The sequence below is a fragment of the Ornithodoros turicata genome, chromosome 2 (assembly GCF_037126465.1).
Source record: "Ornithodoros turicata isolate Travis chromosome 2, ASM3712646v1, whole genome shotgun sequence".
Lineage (NCBI taxonomy): Eukaryota > Metazoa > Arthropoda > Arachnida > Ixodida > Argasidae > Ornithodoros > Ornithodoros turicata.
In genome coordinates, this window is record NC_088202.1 from 80,993,808 (window position 1) to 81,018,841 (window position 25,034).

General features: G+C 50.5%; 1 long non-coding RNA gene across 1 annotated transcript; it reads left to right on the forward strand.

The window, feature by feature from the left end:
- Positions 1-6,267: 6,267 nt before the first annotated feature.
- LOC135383763 (uncharacterized) lies at positions 6,268-11,163 on the forward strand. Its single transcript, XR_010420051.1, has 3 exons — positions 6,268-6,319; positions 7,359-7,506; positions 10,755-11,163. It is a non-coding gene; the product is annotated as an uncharacterized LOC135383763 (long non-coding RNA).
- Positions 11,164-25,034: the final 13,871 nt, after the last annotated feature.

Below are 25,034 nucleotides of genomic sequence, written 5' to 3' on the forward strand. Positions count from 1 at the left end.
TCGAGTTAGGGTCACGCGCACTCATTAACAGGTTGCCAGTCCGTAATTATGGTAAAATGACGTCCGTATTGATAGCAAGGGAAATGACCAACTGCCCACACGACGGCCAAACATTGTTGTTCGGTCGATCCGTATTTTTGCTCAGCTTCATTTAGCTGCCGACTTGCGTACGCAACTGGGTGCTCTACGACATCAAAAACCTGCGAGAGGATCGGCCCTACTGCGTACTTTGAAGCGTCCGTTGTCAATGAAAATGGCCTGGAAAAATCTGGAAACTTGAGAACCGGTGCTTCGATCAGCTTTTGCTTGAGGCGATCCAACGCGTCCTGAGCTTTTGTCCGCCAAAAGAATGGTCTCTTGGTCGTCATTTGCGTTAGTGGGCGAGCAATCGCCGCAAATTCTGCAACATGCCGGCGATAATAGGTAAGTAAACCGAGAAACTGCCTCACCGGGGTTTTATCGGTAGGTGTTCGAAAGTTTCTGACACACTCCACCTTGTCGGGGTCGGGTCGGACTCTCTCTGCTGATACTATGTGGCCCAAATATTTAACCTCCCGTTTCAAAAACTGGCACTTGGAAGGCTTCAGTTTTAGTCTCGAGGACCTCAATCAACCAAAAATCGCCTCGACATCATCCAAGTGCTTCTTGAATGAACCGCTGTATATAATTATGTCGTCGAGATAGACGTAACAAGACTTTCCGAATAAGCCTGCAAGTACTACATCAGCTGTTCTCTGCCATACTGATGCGCTGTTAACTAATCCCATAGGCATTCGCCTCCACTGATAGTGACCGGATGGGGTGTTGAAGGCCGTTTTTTCCTTGTCCCGTTCGTCCATATCAATTTGCCAATATCCGGACGCCATGTCCACCACCGTGAAATATTTAGCGTTCCCAATTTCTACATTTCTAAAGTTTCCTGGATATTGGGAAGTGGGTATGGATACACCCTTGTAACCTTGTTTAGGTCTCTGAAATCAACGACAAAGCGATTAGAACCATCTGGTTTTTGTACGAGCAGCGCAGAAGCTCCCAATGGTGAAGTGGAGTGTTCAATCACGTCACCTTCCAGCAGCTCGTTTACTTGTCTTTCCATTTCCTCACGCTTGGCATAAGGCATGCGGTACACCCTACGCTATACTGGTCGTGCATCTTCTGTCGGTATCCGCTTTACAGTGACCGATATCTATACTGCCCCACGAAAATACATCCCCATAGGTTTTAATTAACTCAATCAGGCGTTCTCGGTCCGTTTCGACGACGTGCCCCAAATCAAATTTTGCAGTGACGTCTACCGCGTTAACCGCGTTGCAGTCTGAACGTAAGGGAGTCGATATCTCACCAATCTCGACGTCAACAAGTCTTCCCACTACCTTTTCTCGTGGAAGTTTATCTCTTGTAAAGTAGTGTTGGCTACTCGTATGGGAATCGTACCGTCTTTGCGTATCTTTACTAGCCCTGTCGCGACCCATGCACCGGCCTCTATTTGCACATCAGACGTCTCTACAACCGCCACCCGACCCGCCATCCCTGGCATGGCGACTCTCGCCGTCATCAGCGACTCGCTCATGGGCGGCAAAGAGGAGGTGTCAACCAGCCGGACCTTCACGACAGTTTCCGCCACGCTCGAGCGTGGGACAATCTCCCCGCACGTTTGCGCCGTCCCATTCAAAATCGGGACCTCCCCGTCTTTCATCTGCAAAACACCTCTGCTTAGCAGCAGATCGGATGTCCTGGCCAATCAGGGCCGCCGTAGGAAACGAAATTTGCTCCGTGCATACAAAACACAGGGAATTGAAACTGTGGCTACCAACTCCTACAGCCTACCGTTTCAATCTTATCCCCTGTTATGCCGACCAACGTTCGATCGCCATTGCCCTCGCGGGATTTGCTTCGCCATCTCCTGTCTATGCGGTCTAAGACCCATTCCTTTACTAGGCTGACCTTCGATCCTGTGTCAATTAGACACCTTACTCTGACGCCTCCGAGCTGGCATTCAGTGATGGGACTTGTTTCTCCGCAGAATTTCACGATAACTTCCTGCTCTTCCCCTTCGTTTCCCGAGTTTCCCGACTAGTTTCCCGAGTGGGTGACTTCCCTATCTGTGTTGTTGCCTTCCGCGGTTTCAGGTATCCCAATCGTAAGATTTCCCGTTGCCTGCGTGGTGTATCGTTGTGGACAGTTCCGAGCAAAGTGTACCTTACGGCAGATGTAACGCTCTCCGCGTCTTTGCCGAGGTGCTGAACGTCGTTCGGCACCGCAGGTCTGTAGTGAAATGGAGCCCTCGAACATTTTCTCCAAGCGATCGAGTCGCGCCCTGACATCGTCTCTCTCGGTGTCTTCCACACGGCGTTCGGAGGGTTGGCATTCGCCTATTGTTCGTTCGTGCATTTCTTCTTGAGCAGCAATCACTACGGCGGCCTCAAAGCTTGCGGGGTCACACGAAAGGGTGAAACACCGCACTGGATCCCTTAGGCCCTTCAAAAAGTGCGTAAGCAACTGCTCTTTTAGTAATTGCTTAGAAATCTCTTGCTTTCTCTTGAAATCTTGCTTTTGCTGAGCATGGTCACCTTCGTAACTCGCCAAAGTGGCGTTTCCTAGGTTGCGAAGTCCCGCGGCAAATCTTCTGGAAAATTTCATCTTGATCAATGAGGGGTTCTGTGCAAAACAGACCCCACGGGCACTTCACAAGGCCCTTCGTTGCCCCGAGGTTCATGGTAGGGGAGCTACTACGGTTATACCATGACGCTCCGTGTGCTGCACATATTTCTGTTTTGCAACAACACTATTTCTGGCCTGGGATGAAGGGTGATGTCGGACGATATTGCCGTGCGTGCGAATCGTGCAGTTTGCGAAAAGACACAAAACGCCGGAGACGCGCGCCGAAGCGGGTTTTTGGAAGGGTACGGTACCCTTTCGAGCGAGCAGCTATGGATATTGTGGGACCTCTGCCGGTGACGACGTCAGGAAATAGGTACTTATTGGTATTCCTTGATCACTTGACGCGATACGCTGAGGTCTTCCCCGTGGCGCACCAGAGAGCTGAAACGGTAGCCCCCGTGTTTGCAGAAGGCATCATCCTCCGCCATGGAGTCATTCGACAGCTGTTGACCGACCAGGGGAGAAACTTCACGGGGAAGCTAATGAGCGAGGTGTATCAGCTGCTAGGGATCAAGAAACTGCAGACCACTGCGTACAACCCAGAGTGCGTACCTCCGACTTCCCTACACAGTGTTCTCTACGGATGCGGAGCTGCTGGGACTGCTTGACGCTCTGCGGCATATCGCTGAATCTGTGCCTGATGCGTCGGTCGTCCTCACAGGCAACAAGGCGTCTTTGGCGCTCCTGTCAGCACACCACCCGAGTGTCGTGAGTGATCTGCGTACCATGGTACTTCAGGAGTATGCCCAACTCTCCTCGGTCGGTCACCGTATCTGCCTTCAGTGGGTACCCGGGCATACAGGGCTACACGGAAACACCTGTGCTGACGCGGCTGCGAGACCCACCGCGCTTGATGTGGCCACGCCGGTGCCCCTACTGCCGCTCCCGGTGTCTGCGTGTCGCCTGCTTATACGGCGTCTCTGCGGTGACGGCACCCGCCAGTTTGTTGTAGACGCTATCCGACCTAATGCGTTCCTGCAGTCCATCGACCCCTCACTGGAGTTTGTCATCGGCTGCCGCTGTACCCGCGAGGAGGAGTCCCTTCTACATCGTCTTCGGCTGAACGTTGCCCTCACCCATTCACTCCTCTTCAAAATGGGCCACGTCTCAACTCCCACTTGCCCCTGCTGCGCCGTAGAAGACGATATCTCTCATCATCTCTTCCACTGTCAGCGCCACCACCATCAGCGGGCCGTGCTCTGGCAACACCTCTCAGAACTTGGGTGCACGGACGGACGGACAGACGTTTCTCTCGCAACACTCCTTGACCCAGTGCAGCGAGCTAACCAGTGGAGAGTTACAAAAGCGGTGCTCCGCTTTCTGCGTGACACGGGCCTCCTGCCTGTGAGCCGAGTGTATTTTTCAATTTTTCTTGTTTTCCTTTGTTTATTTATCTTTTTGTTATTTCCTTTTCTCTTGTTTATATTTTTCCTTTTTTTAGGGAATAGCAAGCCGGCGTGCTGCATGGCTGACCTTTCCTCTTTCTTTTTTTCTTAATTTTTTATGCCAATAACCCCCCCCCCCCCTCCCAGAGTGCAACGGAGCAGTTGAGCGTTTGAATCAAACCATAATTAAACTGTTGTCCCATTATGTATCCCGTGACCAGAGGGACTGGGACCTCTGGCTATACCCTTCGCCCTTTTCGCGTACAACTCGGCTATTTATGAGGGAACCAAAGAACCAAAGAAAGCCCGTACTTTTTGCCTCATGGGAGGGAGCCAGTGGTGCCGGAAGTGGCTTACGAGACAACGGGTGTGCACTACGGCACGCTTGAGAACTACCGAGCAGAGCTGGTACAACGCCTGTCGATCGCACACAAAATCGCGGCCACGTGCCTTACTGAGGCATTGCAGGCATGAAAGTTCGACATGACACACGAGCAAAAGAGGTCTGCTTCACGTCGGGGGATCGGCTTTATTTGCGAGTGGAAGCAGTGGCCCCGGGCATCAGTGGCAAACTGGCGCCGGAATGGACGGGACCGTTTCGCATCGTCGAAAAATTGTCTGACGTGACTTTCAAAATTCGCGATGTCAGGCGCGGAGAAGACAAAGTTGTACATGCGAACAGGATGAAGCCCGCTCATGATCCCTTTGACGGAGCTGACGCAAACGATTATGTCCATCCCCCGTGTTCACACCAAGCTCCATCCGACAGAAATCATTACTCCCACACTACCATTAACCAAGGAATACTAGAACAGGCTCTGTTAGAAGAAGCCCTGAGCTTCGAGATACAACGTACCCCACGCACGTCTTCTAGCGTAGCTATACCAACAGCAGGATATGCACTGCGGAGTCGTGGAACCGTGCACGACGTCCCATAACTGCGGACCTGTTCGAGAAACTCTAAATGGAGGGAAAGAAACTGCATCTTAGGTTCTAGACTTTAGGGATAATATTTGTACATGTTGTTTGAGTACGTTTTTCTTTTGTGTGTGTAATCAAGTCCGGATAACAACGGGATAGTGCCATAACAGTATTTTTGAAAGAAGAGTGACAGTGCACTCGTGCAAAACATCGCAAAGTGTGTATGGGCACCTTCGAATGTGCTCAAGTCGTGTGGTGATCTTTCAGTGGCGAAGGACAAACGAATTTTGTTTAGTGTAACGAAATTCTTCTCCAAGATTGAGCGGATGTGACGTACCCTTCAGGTGAACATGGGACATGAACAATATGCTGGGTGGGTCAGGTTATGCAAACCAGGTGACGTACAAAGGAGCAGGCGACGCGACAAGGCTCCGCGTCTGGGAGCAATTAGTGGACCCCATCACCTCCGGCGACACGGTGGCACCTGACGGCGGCATCAAAGGGGCGCGTACTTCGAGGCGGATGGCAACCATATGTGCGGAGTGTTGGAAGGGAAACAAGTGGCCGAGCGACAAACAAAGGGACCGAGCCTTTGCGTTAAGGAAGGGCTTTGACTGTGGACAGAGGAGACCCGACAACCGACGAGAAAACATCTCCTGACGATTGGGAGCTCCGAGATCGCCTGTCCGCCGGTAGACACTAGCCACCTCCCGGAACAGCGCCGACCTTAGGCCGTGTCACAGCCAGCTGTAGGGATCGAACCCACATCTTCTGGATTACCGGTAATCCAGAAGATGTGGGTTCGATCCCTACAGCTGGCTAACCTTTTCAGTGACTTTCATCTTTCACCGTTAATTTCTTAGGCATTTGAGGCTTTGTTTGTATCTGTCCCTTCTATGTTGTTCCAGCCTCAGAACATCAGTTTCTCTCTTGTTGAACAGGTGCCGCTTGCGTCGATTTCCGTCGTATGAAAGTGTGTATGTGTGAGCAAAAAATGTAAGAGTGAAAGGAGGGTGAGTGAGAGTGAGTGGCTGGTTTGTCGTCCCTTCAGATGACGCACCCCGAAAGTCGCTGGAGAGGCGTGTTAGCTTAGCTCAATTGGTAGACCCCTGGACTGGTAATCCAGAAGATGTGGGTTCGATCCCTACAGCTGTCTAACCTTTTCAGTGACTTCCATCTTTCAACGTTAAAAACATGATGTCACAAGTGGCTGGAGTCAGATAAATGTACCTAGGCTTTGCTAGCAAGCTAGGACTTTGTGAGACGTCAAATAACCATCCTCTCGATGTATCACTTACAGATATTGTGACACAGACAGACGCGAGTGGCTGTATCCCCTTCCACACTATTAGGTACGTTATAAATATGGTGGTTGCTTCTGTGCGGTTTCTCTCACTTCTCTTCAGTCGTGTGTCTTATTCACTTGCGAGTGCTAGACTTCTCCCATTTTTGCCTGATAGTCTCCTGAAAGGTTCCACATTATTCACACTTTGAAAATCGGCCCTTCTAAGTACGGCGGTCGCCACGCTAACGTACGGTTCCATTTGAGAATGCATAGAACGGGCGGCGTGGCATCACGTCGGGTACTCCCAAGACCACCGCTGGCGGCGCTGTGGCGAGGAGCAGCTAGGGAGCCTGCATGCGCTAGCAGGCTCCCTAGGAGCAGCGCCCTCCCCCCTTTAGGTGTCGCACGGTCTCTATAGGACCAATGGAAGATACAGTAGCAGGGCATTGGCAAAACTGGCTGGCCAATATCGGTTCTCAATATTGGACCAATATGGGGCCAGCTTGCAATTGCCATATTGGGCCAATATTGGCAATATTCGTTTGCCAATATTGGATCCATATTGATCCAATATTGGAAAGCAATGTGCAATGACACCATAGTAAACGTAGCATCTCTAACACAAATATTAGATAGACTTACTTTCCAGAGCAACACGCTGGGGCCTAGAGTAAAAAATAAACGGCAAATCACTTGAGAGCTCATAGGGAGAAACAGCGGTCTTGCAATGCATACTATCCCAAGTGTGAGTAAAAACAAACTAGAAGTCTGATAAATTGGCGTCTGCTGCTCACAGCACTACCGAGAACAGTGATAGAGCTATTTCATTAGACTGGGGAGGCATGATAACATCGCTCATAGGACAGGAACGAAGTAAAGAGGACAGGACAGTTCGCTGCTGTCCTGTCAAGCGAACTGTCATGTCCTCTTTACTTATCGTCCGTGTCCTATGTGCGCTGCTATCATGTCTCCCCAGTGTATGAACTGAAACCCCCTCTAACGCACTGTACTATTTCATTAGGACACATTGGAAATTGTAAAGAGAGAACTAGACATCCCGATCTTAGTGTCTCCATAGATATGAATACATAGCATCTCCTTTACAGGTTCAGGACGATGTCAGCGCTTACCCAGCAAGCGGACACAACACTGCCACTCCAACTATCCAGCAGAAGGCAGGATTAACGGCGCCTTTCGAGGCCTCTCGTCGTTCTCTCCTCTGATGGAGCGTGTGACATCTCTATAGCCAGGAACGTAAGTTCTAAGCAAAACTCTTAACGAGGTGTCCCTAAGAAAGGCTTGCCCTTTCCTATTCGCTGCTACACTTAGTCATGTCTGCAGTCGAGAGAAGAATTCTCCCTGCACTGTATTTGCCAGCTCCTAACAATCTACGCAAACATCTCACTTCTCCCAGCGGAATTAGACGAGAAAGATGTCCGTAAGCAACGGACTCAACGGAAATTGTTCTTCCTGCAATGAATGACGCCTTGTGTTATAAAGGACTGGGAGTCACTCATGAAATGTTCCAATTCCTTGTATTCCACCGCGTGATGTGATGTCACAGAGGAAGAAAAAATTGGGGATGTAAGTCACGACGAAGTCAGACTGGCTACCCCAGATCACTTAACCACAGTTACTTGGGGGGAAAAAAGAAGAAGGAGGAGAAAACCCACTAGTTGGGGTAGGGGCAGACAAACATCCTAACACAGTGGGAACACTTGTCACAAACGAGGGACCAGAAAGTGTCACAAAATGTCGGTCAGTGCTTGGAGCGCTTGAGAGCGCAAATGGAGCGCTCTCAATGCAGCCGCTTGATGATTGAATGGCTGAGGACCCAAAAGTTTTACAAAGTCAAATGAGCGGGCGTCCAGACGAGCCAGACTTGCTTCACTCTAGTGTCCTGCGACTGTTCGCACACTTGGAACACCTGAGGAGGAAGTGCTCTGTGTCCTCGACAACATCGCACTCACTGCAGTTTGCATATGGTGATTTGGCCACTTTGTAGAGCAACCGACCGCTGTACGAGACATTCAGCTGGAGCCTATGCAGGAGGTACGCTGCTTGTCGAGGAAACGACGGAGGTACCTGGAATCGTGGCTCGGCGTCCACCCTGTACAACACCGAAGACTGAGCAGATCCTATCATCCAAGAACAGTTGCACATTTGTTGTCTTTGTTCACGTATCATCCTCTTTGCGACCCCTGTGGTGAAGTAAATGACCATTATTTGACCTTGACCGTTTTCGAGTGCTCGGTGCGCAGCAGCACCCGCAGCCTCGTTACACCGGCTGTGCCGCAGTGACCATGAATCCACTGAAATATGAGTTCGAGCTTGGGGCGGGGGCAGACTTGTCGCCTAAGATGCCACGCCGCCCGTATATGTCCACTACATCCATGTACAGATAAGGGGAAAAGCCATTAAAGAGACAAGGAAATGACAGTAGACGTGTTTGAAATTCAAAATTACAGATTAAGATGGCTTCTACGGCTGCACGCAGAGAAACAGATACTCATGAACGATGCGACAGCACCAGAGGACACGTGTTTCGCCGTGTTTGCGGTTCGTCAGCTCTGGGTAGCCGCGCATCGTTCGGAATTGGCAAACCAGTGGTCGCTCAGCGAGCGATATACACCTGGGAGGGTGACTGAGCACTCCTCAATGCCACAGTGCAAGCAAGTGAATTATAATGAAGGAAAAAAGCCATTAAAGAGACAAGTAAATGACACTAGACGTGTTTGAAATTCAAAATTACATATTAAGATGGCTTCTATGGCTGCACGCAGAGAAACAGATACTCATGGAACGATGCGACAGCACCAGAGGACACATGTTTCGCCGTGTTTGGGGCTCGTCAGCTCTGGGTAGCTGCGCATCGTTCGGAATTGGCAAACCAGGGGTCGCTCAGCGAGCGATATACACCTGGGAGGGTGACTGTGCACTCCCCAATGCCACAGTGCAAGCCAGTGAATTATAATGAGGGGGAAAAGCCATTAAAGAGACAAGTAAATGACACTAGACGTGTTTGAAATTCAAAATTACAGATTAATAGGGCTTCTATGGCTGCACGCAGAGAAACATACTCATGGAACGATGCGACAGCACCAGAGGACACGTGTTTCGCCGTGTTTGCGGATCGTCAGCTCTGGGTAGCTGCACATCGTTCAGAATTGGCAAACCAGGAGTCGCTCAGCGAGCAATATACACCTGGAAGAGTAACTGTGCACTCCTCAATACCACAGTGCAAGCCAGTGAATTATAATGAGGGGGAAAAGCCATTAAAGAGACAAGTAAATGACACTAGACGTGTTTGAAATTCAAAATTACATATTAAGATGGCTTCTATGGCTGCACGCAGAGAAACAGATACTCATGCAACGATGCGACAGCACCAGAGGACACGTGTTTCGCCGTGTTTGCGGCTCGTCAGCTCTGGGTAGCCGCGCATCGTTCGGAATTGGCAAACTAGGGGTCGCTCAGCGAGCGATATACACCTGGGAGGGTGACTGAGCACTCCTCAATGCCACAGTGCAAGCCAGTGAATTACAATGAAGGAAAAAAGCCATCAAAGAGACAAGTAAATGACACTAGACGTGTTTGAAATTCAAAATTACATATTAAGATGGCTTCTATGAAACAGATACTCATGGAACGATGCGACAGCACCAGAGGACACGTGTTTCGCCGTGTTTGTGGCTTGTCATCCCAGCTCCCTCCCAGGTGTATATCGCTCGCTGAGTGACCCCTGGTTTGCCAATTCCGAACGATGCGCAGCTACTTAGAGCTGACGAGCCGCAAACACGGCGAAAGACGTGTCCTCTGGTGCTGTCGCATCGTTCCATGAGTATCTATATATATGTATATATATACAGGGTGTTCAAAATTAAGCTTTCACTAGCACTTTATAAATAGGCGAACAAACGAAAACTGGTGCTACTTTTTCTGTTCCTTGAGTAAGAAACAGGTGCTACATAATTAGCAGCACCTGTTTCTTAGACAAGTAGCGTAAAGTTATCATCTGGTTACCTGTCATCGCTGTGTTTTCGTAGCCCTCGTGAAAGCTTAATTTTGTACACCCTGTATAAAAGAAGATATTGAATTCGTCCCCTGACGAATTCTGCTACTCCCACAAAGATCCCCTAAATGAAAGGGGGGGGAGAAATGGAAAGATAATAATAGAAAAATATCACCCCTCCCGGTCACCGAACTGTACGTGCACATGCGTAGCTACATTCCCTAGAAGTGAAATGAATTGCGAGAAACTAACAGGAACGGGGAACTCGACGGCACATGCCTAGAATGCGGTCCTAAAATGCAGATTCTATATCACTACTCACTGTGAAGTTGACATGCACTGATAACGCCGCATCTCTCTTCCCATACACCCAGGACCTTGACTATATCGAAGGTTCTATTGTCCAAGAGGTCTAGAGCAGACTTCAATGTAGCCCTTTTGGATGCATATCTTGTGCAGTGCATAACTATATGTTCCGTGTCTTTCACAGATGCACACACTGGACAGTTTGCGGAACTAGCCCTGCCAACTTTATGGAGAAACTATGACCATACGGAACGTTAAGGAGAAACCGATGCGAAAGTGGTTGTATATGTCGCGGTATGCTGGACGGGGCACGGAATTTCAACTCCGAGTCAATCTGATGAAGCAAGGATGACCGTCTATCGACTTGCAACCATTGCTCCCTACATGTGTCTTCTGTCAGCAATTTTAACAGGTGTTTCACATCTGACCTGGAATATGTCACCGGGTGTTCTGTTGACTATAGGTGCGCTATATCTAGCAGCTCATCAGCAGCTTCATTACCCCGTATGCCAATATGTCCAGGAATCCACTAAGGCAGTATGTCGTGGCCAGTATCTACTGCTTTCTTGTATGCGATGAGAATGTCCTGTACTATTGGCGCCATACAGCCATTTCCCAAGAATAATGATATGGCTTTGATGTTGGAATATGGAATGATGTTATGACCGGCCTTTGAATCGCAATATATGACCCATTGCGCAGACCCCTGGCGTGCGCCCACATACTGCATTGCCAGCTGCATGACTACCAATTCCGCTGTTGTCGACGATGTTCTGTGGGAAAGCCTTGCCATTCCTTCTCTACTGTGCTGTGGTACGACAAATGCTGATGAAGACCCAGACGGTGACGGTCGACCCGTCTGTGAAAATTGCGATCCTAGCACGATGGCTCTCCATCAGAGACAGACAGTACTGTTTCAGCACTGGAGATGGTAGTGCGGCCTTTTGGTGATTGGTCAGTGGCGAGACGGAGCATTGTATCTCCAGGCTCAGGAGATATGGGGTCGCCGCTGAGTTTCTTCAAAAACTATGTATAGATGCGTGCGCGATAGGAGCCAGGGAAATAAATAAGGCACAGACTCGACCACCACATTGCCGCATAAAAGGAAGAGTCGAGGCCCCAGCTAAAGCCGAATTTTTAGTGCCACAGGATTGAGCGATACTCACACTGCGTGTCCATTAGGGAGCACTAAATGAAATATTTCAAGCGAATTGTTCGTAGTTATTTAGAAACTACTATTTTATTTTAGTTTCGCCGACATCTCGTTAAATACATGGTGTTCAAGCTGACGTGCACCGGGTTTTAAAAAGCACTGTGCGACATAAGCGAATGAAAACTGCAGAACATTGTGAGGAGTCGTGTGTTCTAATCACCTGCATTTTTTCATGGTGGCTGTTTAATTAATTTGGCGCACTTAATTAGCTAACTTTTTAACTGTTCATCTTGGGGCCGCGATGTGAATTGGAGAGCTGTGGAGGGTGTCGAGATACAACCATCGCAATTGTTTCCTGCAGCGTAGGCCTTCTGTGGAACTTTTTCCTATTAAGAAAATGCGCGCGAAATCCGAATTGCACTACGTGACACAAGGCTATCGCTCCAACGCGCGTGTCTCGATTTCAGAGTTCTCAAGCGTGCGGAAGAACAACTACATCCATTATGTGCTGAGAAGCGACCTTCAGATAGCCCTTCAGTTTCTCGGCAGATAACGGATGTAGTAGTTCTTCGGCACATTTCGGGAGAGCTCGTCGCGGACTTTCAGAATACCACAACTATTTCAGTTGTTTGGGAGATCGTCGTAGCTTACCTTGGAAACCTATGTGCGACAGCGCAAAGATATGCTGCATCGGAATGTAGTGCGAGAAACAAATACCATGTACATGCCGCAGAAATCTTCCTCTAGTGGATTACGTCACACTTACATGAATCAGTTCCAATGAGCATGACGACCGTCAAGCGAATGGATACGCTTCAACGTACTTTACCACTGCCCCGAAGCTAGTGACGGGCATCTAGCCAATCATGCCATATTCCAACCAGAATATTCCGAGATCCGTGAGATGCTGAATCATCGCCTAAATGCTCCTAAGACACGTCCCCCAAGACACTCAAACAACGCTCCAGAAATTGCAAACCCAGCTCTGACCCTTCAGAGATATCGGGCACAGAAGATTGGCGAACTGGAACACGCACAGCTTGATACCATTACGCAAATCTTAAGAGACTATCCCGAATTACGCTCAGTCGGTAGCGTGTTCGCCTACTGGCGCTAAGGTTGCAGGTTCGAACCCGGCAGAGGACGCCAGCGACTTGGTGGCAGGGTATAATTTGTTTTGATACGCCATCTACCGCGAGGCACGTTAAACAGGGTGTGACGGACGTGTGTTGCCCAGGTGGGCAAAGTTAATCCACAGATCGACCACTGCGGCGTCACTCATGATAACAGTTGTCTCGCGACGTAAACCCACGAATTATTATTAGCGTACGCGGCGACAGCACCCTGCTGGTACAAGAACGGTCCCCTGCATGATATCATGCTCTGCACATGTATGTACTCGAAATGATGCATAAGACGCAAGTGGGAAATGATGCAGGAGCGTCGGAAGGTGTGGGCAGAGGGGGCCGTCGCCCCCCCTCTCTCAACTCCAGTGTTTTTGCTCTGAGGGTTGCGCCACCCAATTTTTCATCTGTACGTGTCATCCGAGACAAGACTCGCTTTCAGCTCTGTTACCGTGTGAAAAGGAACACCCGTTCAAAAAGTCTAAGGGCCGAACCGCATGCCACGAAAAACTATCCGAAGACTGCCCGAACCAAAATCGGGATCGAACTTTTTTCTTGTGCATCACCGCATGCTACCGAAATACATGCGGAATTTCGGCCGAAGACTAGCGACCTTGGGCCACATCATCTTTCAACCATCCAGCTCAATGAGATAATCCCTGTATTCATAGGCGTAGAAGTCGCACACAGGGCAACAGTCGACCCGACCCGGTCAAACTGTGTAGACGTGGAATTTTCTGCTCCTGAAAATCTAACTCTTGTTCCTGATTCTCATTTTATCATATCTGCGCCTGAACCCGGACAGGCCCTGCCCTACTCTGGGGGACCCCTCCTAGCCATGGAAGTCGTCCGAAGCGGCGACAGCACCTCGTCTACCGAAGGGGCAGGAGCGGGTGACACCGACTCCTCTTGTAGTAGTAGAACGATTATCCCGCGAAATAGGAAAATTGACAGAGACATCGCTTTCACATCCTCTGACGATGACGACCGACCCTTCGAAGAGGTCCTTAAAAGAGCGCGAACGACCGCTCGCCCAAACGTTGCGCAACACCCTGCGCCCACGGGAATCACGGTGATATTCGCTCCCCGTGATGCAGCAACGAACCTCGCCAGGCTGAATCACCTGAAGATATCAGACTTCCTCACTTCTGAGTTCCCGGGGAAGATTAAAAAGATACCACCGAATTTCGCGAAGAACATAATCGCGGTGGATGCCACTTCCCCAACTGCAAAGGTCTCCCTTTTAGGACTCGATCGCATTTGCTCAATCCCTGTTCGAGCATATGAACCCCGCCCCACTGGCTCTTGCTACGGCGTCATCACTGGTGTGGATGCCTCACTATCGGACGACCAAATACGGCTGGCCATCCGGTCAAGCCCAGCGGTAAACGCTGCGAGGTGGATAAAAAAGGACGGTGGTGCCGTGATGCTGACTTTCGCCGGGGCCGAGAAGCCGCGTGAGGTCAGCCTCCATCTCGTGACCATGCGTGTAAATCCCTACCTACCGCGACGCCGCAATTTTACAACTGCCGGAGGCATCGACACGTGAGAGCGTGTTGCACTCGAAAGAGGATTTGTGCAAACTGTGGAACGTCCCACGACTCCTCCGACTGCCCCCAGAACGACCCCAAGTGTGTCAACTGCCAAGGCAGCTACCCCGCAACGTCGATCGACTGCCCCAAACGTAAGCAGCACGCTCGCGCACCAACACCAGCTACCGGGAGGCCAAGGCCAAGATCCACAACGAAGAACGCCGCAGGCACCGTAGACGACGGAAGAGACGGCAGCGGGCAGGCTCTTGGCCCGCTGCCCAGGTAGCTGGAAGGTCACCTATATGGAGCGTGGGTGACTTTTCCCCTCTGCCTCCTTTGGCCTCCAAGACGCCCCTCACACAGCATCAATCCCTATCGCGACGCCCACCCCAATAACGACGTCTGAAGCCGGCGCGCAACTTATACGCCGAAGGTCCGCCGAGAGCCTCCGGCCCAAACAACGGCCCATGACTCCGTCGATATGCAGATGGTGGTGGTTAAGCTGCTCTTTGCAGCTCTGAGGGCCATCATCACTGCATGCCCCGAGTGCAAGGCACTCCCGGAAGTCCGATCGATCTTGCAGTTAGAGAAACTAATTGCTACCACTCCTGTGCACCCGTCACGTGCCGGTAGGCCCGGTCGGATCCGGCTACCGCTCTTTCTCGTGCCGCATGGCTGTACAACATCAAACGACCACGATTTTCCAATGGAACGCAAGAAGCCTTCAGGCGAAGCTCTCAGAGTTCCGTCAGTTCGCGTGGAGGCATAAATTCCCAGTAATGTGTATTTCAGAATGTGGGATTCGGGATGACCTTCGCCTATCCAACTATATCACCTTCGTGTTGCAGCACAACAACGCTAGAAGCCGAGCGGCCATTTTTGTCCGATCAGACATACCGGCTGTGAAGAGGTCCCTTGTAGAAACAAGTGGAGGCGAGTATGTCTGCTGCTCAGTGCGGATGGGCGCGCTTGACTTCACTGTGATTTCCCTATACTTGCCCCCAGCGACCCCATATGACGTGAATAATCTCAGGAGCATTCTGGACTGCCTGACACCACCGTTTGTGTTGTGCGGGGACTTTAACGCCCACCACGACAGCTGGGGGAGCCACGCTCGGACTCACGGGGAGAACGACTCGCTGTGTTCTTCGAGGAGATGGACCTCCACCTCCTCAATGATGGCTCCCCGACATTTGTACAGTCCCCGCTGATATCATCATGCTTGGACCTCACCGCAGTGTCTAGCTCGATTGCACAACGCTTCACCTGGCAGGTCGACGCTGACTCCCTTGGAAGCGATCACCTTCCACAGTTAATCAACGTCCGCGGTGCGCCAGGGGCTCAGCTGAGGCGCACGGTCAGAAGACTAACTGGAGCAACTATAGCGCTGCCTTCGAGTCTAGCTCCGCTGAGCTTGGGGACGCTAGGCTGCGTGCGATACGCCGTAGGGCTGAAAGGCGCGCCCATCGCTCCCGTCTCCCCGTCCACAATCAGAGGCCAAACGCATACAGGAAGCGGTTCAGAGGCACCTCTACAAACTGGCAAGGGACCACTGGAGGAGCTTGGCTTCGTCCCTATCTCCGCGCACACCGCTATCCCGAGTCTGGACGGTGCTTAAAAGGCTAGCCGAGCGGGTTACCCAACCAATCCCGTTCCGTTCACTGTCTTTGGCCACGGGTCGTTCAGAGATGCAGCTGGCCGAGGAATATTGCGGCAGACTAACATCGATGCCTACCGACGGTTTAACGTCCGCTCGAGACATACCGGTGGCCGATGTCCTACCGGCGGAACCTTCGCTCGATCATGTGTTCTCGCTTCCTGAGCTGGAATCAGCCTTGAGACATTCATCCCTACATACCTCCCCAGGTGCTGATCAGATCACCTACAAGGCCCTACGTAATCTTCCCTTGAGCGGACGCCATCTGCTTCTGCAAATCTACAATGATTCGTGGCGCACAGGGACGGTGCCTCCAGAGTGGAAGTCCGCAATGGTTGTCCCTATCCTAAAACCCGGGAAATCACCTCGTGATATTGACTCCTTCAGGCGCATCGCCCTCACCAGCTGTTTGTCGAAGACGATGGAGCATATGATTCACTCACGACTAAGCTGTTTTTTTAAAGCATGCGGTACTTCCCGGAGGTCATGGCTGGATTCCGGCAGGGCAGGTCATCCATCGATAGCGTGATAGACATCGTCTCCAGTGTCCAGCAAGTGCGGTCTGAAGGGCAGCTCACAGAAGCAGTTTTGCTAGACGTCATGAGATCATACGATAGCGTCTTCCACAGCGCCGTCATCGCAACTCTGCAAGAGTCTGGTGCAGGCGCCCGAGCCATCTCCTGGGTCCGGGACTTCCTATCTGATCGCACCCTTTTTGTGCGCACTGCTCACGGCGACACAGCTCCCTTCCCTGGAAGTCGCGGGGTGCCGCAGGGCAGTGTGTTGAATCCATTGCTGTTCAACCTTGTCATCGCCTCACTCCCCCGCACACCTACTTGCCAACGTCAAGATCACAATTTACGCTGACGATGTCTGCATTTGGACTTCAGGCAACCGGAGAGACGAGAATCAGCGGCGCCTCCAGCAAGCCCTCGACGTCATTGAGTCATATCTCGCCGACAGAGACATACGTTTCTCCACAAGCAAAACAGTCGCCATGACGTTCACCAACCGCTCATTTAAGAACTACCCACTGTATGTCGCGGGAACGCCACTTGATTTCGTCCCCCACTACAAATGTCTCGACGTCATCGTAGACAAAACGCTGTCATTGTTCCAGTACATCAAGGACCTCTCTAGCAAGACGAAGAAATTCGTGAACGTGTTACAACGCATCTCTGGAGCGTCGTGGGGTCCCTCATGCAACGACCTCCGACACGTCCATAACGCAATTCTGCTGGGGCTGCTACGGTACCCCCTCCCAGCGCTTCACGGGATCAGTAGAACGGTTAAGCGGGACCTCCTCAACGCCCATGCGCGCGGCCTCCGTGTATGCCTTGGACTGCCACGTACGGCTGAAACCTTCACGGTACTTGCGCAGGCGCAAGAGACGCCCGTGCATATCCTGTGGGACAGAGAGACGCTCCGCATCTTTGCGCGCTTCCTCACGCAGCACCCTTGCCAGTACCTGCTGTCCATTGAGGATGCGCGCCCCGCATCGGCCTTTGGCGGCGCCGTCCGCCGGCTTAAGTCTATCCTCCCGGATAGCTCCTCAGGTGTATTCTTCGCCCCTCCTTTATGGGCCCTCGCCAAGCCCCAGGTATTGACGAGCGTCCCTGGCCTAGGACAAAAGAGGGAGACGCCGTTAGCCGTTGCGCGCCAGCTCGTCCTCGAACACCTATCGGCGCAGCATCAACAGCGTCAAGTGATCTATACAGACGGATCGGTAACACTTGATGGGGCCACTGCAGCCATCTACGTCCCGCATGGTAACATCAAGCAAGCTTTCAGGCTCTCCCATACCACCTCCTCCACCGTAGCCGAGCTCTTCGCTATCCACGCGGCCCTCAGGCACATCACAACATCGCCCCCAGGAACCTGGACGATCCTGTCGGACAGCAAGGCGGCACTAGAGGCACTCGACTCACACTGCACCAAAACAACCGACGACCTACACACAATGACCATGTCTATGCCAACGCCGCCCTTGCTTACGGGTACAATATATGTCTCCAGTGGATACCCAGCCACATTGGCCTCGGCGGGAACGATCGCGCCGATGCTGCGGCCAGGCGTGCACACGAAGAACCCGACGCCGCGGCGCACATACCGCTCACTCCGTCGGCCTGCCGCATCCAAATCCGCCGCTGGGCCGCCCAAGAGGCGCGGTGCTTCATTCGCGAATCCGCCTGTTTCAACGAGTTTCTTCGCTCCATCGACCTGGTGGTGGAGTTCTCCCCACCACGAGGAGTTCTCTCCAACGGCCACAAGAGACTCTCCTCCAGCGGCTGCGCCTTAACTTGGCATACACGCCACCGGTCCAGCGCATGATGGGGAGGCGGATCTCGGCCCTCTGCGACGTTTGCGAAGTGGTGGCGGACACGTCGCACCTCCTGCTGACCTGCCCCAAGCACACTAACCGTCGCGCCACCCTGTCCCGTTGCCTCGAGCGTTTCGGGCGCAACCAACTGACGCTGGTCGCACTTCTTGGCACTGTGCCTCAGCACCAACAATGGGCAGCCTTCACAGTCAGTCACAAGTGCTTTATTGCACTTTCTGAAGTGCACTGGCTTGGCGTCTTAAGCTCTGAGCTGCGCGCTGCACGAGTCTTACCTTTTCTTTTTTTCCCCCTTCTTTTTTCTTTTTCGTTTCTTTTCTCTTTTTCCTTCTTTTTCCTTTTGTCGTTTCTTTCACCTTTTTTCTTTCTTCTCTTTTTCTTTCTTTTTGCTTTTTAATGGAGCCTCACCTTTTCCTTTTTCTTCCTCGTTTTTTTATTTATTTTTCGTTTTTTTAATGGAATAGCATGCCGACCTATCTCTGACAGACCTTTCCTTTGAAGAAATGTATATCCCCCCCCCCCCGATTGCTACGTCATCGTTGCTATGGTTCTCCTTCCGGCTGAATAGCCATTGGATGCTTTTCGGTTGGCGTCAGTTCCCATTTCGGAGGAGAAACCGAATTCGGCCCGGAATTCTGTCCTCCGAAAAAATCCCGTCCCGAATTCAGTTCGGAAAGAATTCGGACGCTTTTCGGGCCTTGCTGTTCACGCTTTAGACGAAATCGACTGGATCGGGGGTCACACCATGGATTGTCCCAGCGCCCCCATAACACCTCCCTCCTCCCAAAATCTTGCAGCACCCGCAAAATACCGGCCGAAATAACATCACAAGAGCAGCAGATATGGGCGTCACACCACCTAAGATGCGCCCCCCCCCCCCCGTCCCGAGAAGAAAATTTTGGAAATATCCCTGGGTCACACTATGCGCAAATCATTCACTTTCACCGCCTCTACCCTTGCGTCATCTTATCGTCTCATCACCCAGTTACAGTCCCAATACTACCCACAATTGTGATACTGTCACAAGTGTACTATCGCCATGCTACCACAACGATGGCAAGCTCATAACGTCATTTTCACCCCCACCATCTGTTTTTTTTTTTTTTCGTCTACAGGTTTTTTCCCTCCTTTTAATCCAAGTATCATCTAAATTAATTCGCGTGCCATGTAACTTAATCCAGGTGCCATCCAATTTAATCAGTGTGCCATCCGAATTAACCATGATATTTTTAAGTACTTTAAAAGTAATTCATACCTCATTATTGAATCTATCGACTGATAAGGTGTTGCTGATGAGTGATGAGCGATGAATAACCAAAGACGAAGTGACAAAGTGGCCTTATACCAGTTCCTGCGGTCTGGTGACCTTTGCATAATTGTCCGCTCTGTGATACAACTGATAAAGGCTTGCAGGCTGAGAAGTTTACATACTGATCAGGAAGTGTGAACAGATTTGAAATTGTCTTATTCTTCCCTTATGGAGAACTATCAATCCTTATCAGTTGATAGCTTCTTATCAGCAAAGAGAATCAACTGGACTGTCCGTATCAGTCAACTGTGATCCACATGGACACATTCTACCTATTAGCAGTCACTATCATTATAGTTGTGAATATGGAGTTAACGGCTGATATGAAATACTGATGGTTGCCGATAAGGTCATTCTGTTGACTGACAAAGTGAAATTGAGCAGGATTCATATAGACAGGCTCACAAAAGAAAATGCCTAATCGATGCTAGCTACTACGCACGAATTGGCGAAAAATATTCCGTCTCGACTGGCGATAGATATGCAGGGATAACTCATGATAACAGCTAGTCTACTGATCACAATAGGACGATAGGGACTTAAAACTGATCAAATGCTGACACACATGTCTTTCGCGGTTTACTGATATAGGGACTAACCAATTTATCTACCGATAAGGATTAGTAATTCACGATAAAAGGAGCAAGAAGGCCATTCTAACTTAAAGGTCAGCTCCGGAGATACCTTGACTTCTTGAAACTGTAACAATATTCTGGAAGCCCATACCGAACTATGTCTGAAAGCACCCTTCATTTCCACAAAACAGCCCCATATTTTAAATAATCGTAAATTAACCATTTCGAAACAGACATGGGGGCCGCCATTTCTATGACGGCAGCTGTTCACGCGGTCTGTATCGCCGACGTAAGTGATATCAGTGTTCTTCAAGACTCCCCTCCCTCTCTACGGAGCATACGGGAATGTAAACAAACGATGGTGGCGGGGAGCGTCTGCTCGATCGACGTAGGCTTCTTGATCGCATCGTTTTTTTTTTTTATATTTAGGATGATCTGCCAATGCCAAAACACGCTGTTGATACCAGTTGTGCAGTTAGGATTCGTCCAATTATGCTGTCGCGTTCCGGCCAGCGGCAGACTGGCTAAGAACGCAATGAACGTCACGTATATCGTCAACGGAACTGTGCTACGCCTACATACGAAAGATATTCTTATTCGCATTGTAGGTGTCTTTCATAAAGTAAGTCAATTCATCGCTTAATTGAAGACTTCACTCTCTTATAGTTACGGCTCACCACTGCTGCATCACTTGCGCATATCTTTCTCACTCTCGAATACCTGGCGTTTGACGTTACAGGAGCGTTACAGGAGCAGTAATCACATTTCTTGGCATTATAACCGGGTGAACGAGTTGTGTTTGGTAACGCCATGTTATCGTATACACACTGCAGGTACGTACGTAAGATAATAATAATTGGGTGTTTACGTCGCGGGACAACTGAGATCACGTACGTAAGAATTGGGCTTGAATGACAACCTTAGTGTAGATTCGCGATGAACGTATTTGCCGAAATTTACACTGTCGAGAGAGCAAGCACCAAATACAAGAACAAGATACTTACATGAGGGCATACGTGGCTTATGAGAGCCGAACAGAAAAAGAAAGGAAGGAAAAAATAAACGAAAACAAAAATAAACTGCACAGTAAAAGGACACCGTGCAAGTGTAATTATCAGGGATATCTTGCACCTGATTTAGGCTGGTTTACTAGTGTAGTGCAGCCATGTGCCATCACATTAATAAACCACAAAACAAGAAAGAAAAAAAAAGAAAAGAAATTAAGATGAGCTGCTTCCATACGTCAAAGACACCAGTATTACATCTGGATCTGCATGCTGGTTTCAGGAGCAGATTTACTTCTTGAATCAATGCACATCTCTACACATTCCACAGATACTGTAATTTTACACGCAGCATTGAATAGACCATAATTTTATTGAATACACAGAGATCATAAAACAATCTGACTCCCCCCCATAATCCCTCGCAACAGGTAAACAAGTACACTGCAAGATGGACAGAATACAGGTGTCAGTTGAGGTGTTCTGTGGTAAGTCTTAGGTGCAGAATGAGGTCATTCCCCACAAACCAGTGAAAGGGGTTTGTTCTGCCTTCGTGGCTATGTATCCCACTGTAACCAGAGCTACTATTTGAACTCCGTCTCGGCCGCCCCTTACGCGGTGCCTCTCCGAGGTGTAAGGTGCCTTCATGGGCATGCTCCACCGTAACTGGAGCCACCTTTTGGACCCCGTCTCGGGCACCCCTTACGCGGTGCCTCTCCGAGGTGTAAGGTGCAAGAATTTCAGTTGTGTTTTGTGAGGCGTGGCAGTAAGTCGCTTCCGAATGCTACAGTCTTTTTACCGCATAGCAACGCATTGCATCGATCGTGCATCATATTGCATAGCTGGATATAATCACATGTACGTCTATGTATGCTTACGTCGGTTTAAGCTGTCCGATTAAACGTGTGTTTTGCAACAAACATGTGTTGAGATCGGAATAGTAAAAAGACTGCTTTCCCACGGCGCTTCTCCACGGCGACTGCTCTGCGAGGATTACGCCATCGTATAATGGAACACGGCTCCAACGACAACGTTCTGGATGAACCTGCAACTGACGGAGCACAGCAAGACGCTCGTCCGAAACGCAAGGTGAGCTTGTCGTTGAAAGCTTTGGAAAGGTTTGAAAGTGACAAGGAAGATTTCGTAGACAAGCTGGACAATGCATGGAGCGAAACGGAGCTATGCTTGTCGCGTGGTTCTGCAGCTACGTCTTCTGACGCCATACAACGAACTCTAGATGGACTTGGGTTCAGCTTCAACAAGTATCGTCTTGTCTCTGAAAGATATTTCACCTTTCTCACGCGGATTCGCACGGAGGCGAGCCTGCAAGAACGAGATGTACAGAGGTCAATTGACGAAGCACGCGAAGGTTTAGTGGGGAAGGCAACTACTGAAGCAAGGCAACGCCTGGAGGTTCTTCTGGAAACCGCTTCGGTTCATTCTAACGCCTCCAGACACTCCGTATCGTCAAGACAATCTATAATGTCTATACAGTCGAGCGCCCCGTCGGTAGGTGCATCAGCAGCAAGGGCAAGAGCTGATGCAGAAGCTGCGAAGATCAGATCTGCTTACGGCAAAAAGGAAGTAGAAATGAAGCTTCGTAGAGCCCAAATTGAAGAGGAAGAACAAGCGGCAGCCGCTATCGCGAGGCGAAAGAAAGCAGAATTGGAAGCAAGCATTCAACTACTTCAGGGAGAAAAGGAAGCCAATGCAGCTGAGGCGCAAGCAAGGTCACTAGAGGCAGCTGCAGACACCAGCACCGACGCTGTGAACTTTGGGGAGGGTACAGAAGTCCCTACCGAAGCAGTCAAAGACTCAAATCGGCACCTGCCGAAAACGGTTCAAGGTGCTTCCACGCTGGACGGACAAGCCTCACAGGGTGAGCAGCTCCACGAAGCCCAAGATGCCGAGCGCAAACACACACATCGAGCTCAAGCTTACACGGGATCAGGTCTACGCAGTTATCCAAACGCAAGTCTGCAAACGGATACTGTGCAACAGGCTCCTTACCCAAGTGCGCCCGATACTGTCACACAATGGCTCGAAGTGGGCTCTCCTGCTCTCCCGAATCCCCTTGCCCCTAGCTTCGCCCCCGCGGGACAACGGCTAGAACGGAGTCCTCCACGCGCCACTTCACGTGCTCAACGCCAAGAATCTGAAACGACTAGTACTTGGTACGACCCTGTTCGCCGGACGGCTGAGCCCACAGGAACTGTCGACAGAACAATGACAGACTTGGCCAAGTTTCTCGTCCGCCGAGAACTGGTGAACAGCGGTCTCACCAAATTCGACGATTCTCCTGAGAACTACATGTCATGGAAATCTTCCTTCAAGAACGCTATCGACAACCTGGATGTCACAGCAAGCGAAGAACTTGATCTCCTAGTGAAATGGCTGGGAAATGAATCCTCGAAACATGTCAAGCGACTGAGATCGGTACATGTGAACAACCCTCTTGCTGGTCTCAGCATGGCGTGGCAAAGGCTTGATGAGTGCTACGGAAGTCCCGAAGCCATCGAGAACGCCCTGCTGAAGAGACTTGAGGGTTTCCCAAGGATTCCAAACAGTGACCATTGCAAGCTACGAGAACTTGGTGACCTACTTTTGGAACTAGAATCGGCAAAGATGGATCGTCGCTTGAAGGGACTCAGTTACCTGGACACTGCTCGTGGTGTGAACCCGATCGTGGAGAAGCTACCGTACGGCCTTCAAGAGAAATGGATCACACATGGGTCAAGATACAAGGAAGAAAATGAGGTGACCTTTCCTCCATTTGCCGTTTTCTCAAAGTTTGTACGGGACATAGCCAAGGCCAAAAACGACCCAAGCTTCCTCCTTGCGCCCCCTCGTACATTCCGTTCAAGTGACGACAGAGCCACGTCCAGGAACCCCGGCAACAAAACGTCAGTAGCTGTCAACAAAACAGAAGTTCAGTCAACGACAGCTAACCCTGAATTCGCTGCAGCTGGAGCTAAGAGAACCACAGATCCCGGCAAAGACTGCCCTCTTCATTGCAAGCCACATCCACTAAATAAATGCCGAGGCTTCCGGCGAAAGCCTCTGGCTGAACGAAGAGCCTTGCTGAGAGAGTTGGGAATCTGCTTCAGATGTTGCTTGACATCAGATCACCTGTCCAGAGACTGCGGTGAAGTGATAAAGTGCATGGTGTGCGGCAGCGACAGACACTGTTCCGCCCTTCACCCAGAGTCCCTTGTTCCAGACCAACCCCTGTTTACAGGAGATACCCGGCACGGCGGGGAGGACAACGCTCAGCCTGAGCAACCCAACGTAACGTCAAGTTGCACGAACGTGTGCGGGAGCAGCTCAAGGAGTACATCTTGTTCGAAGATATGCTTGGTCAAGGTGCATCCAAAGGGTCAACCAGACTTGTCATTCAGGATGTACGCTGTTCTGGATGATCAGAGCAATAGGTCACTTGCAAAGCCAAGGTTCTTCGATATGTTCGGTGTGCATGCGGACCAATCGCCATACACGATCAAGACATGCGCAGGCATAACTGAGACAACAGGGCGACGTGCAAACGGATATGTGGTTGAGTCTCTCGACGGACGCATACGTGTTCCACTCCCAACACTCATTGAGTGCCTGACAGATGCCTGATGACAGGAACGAAATTCCAACACCACAGGTGGCGCAGAACCATGCGCACTTGAGGAAGATAGCAGGCTTAATCCCGCCCTTGGACGACAACGCCGATATACTGCTTCTTCTCGGTAGAGACATCCTGCAGGTGCACAAGGTACGTCAACAG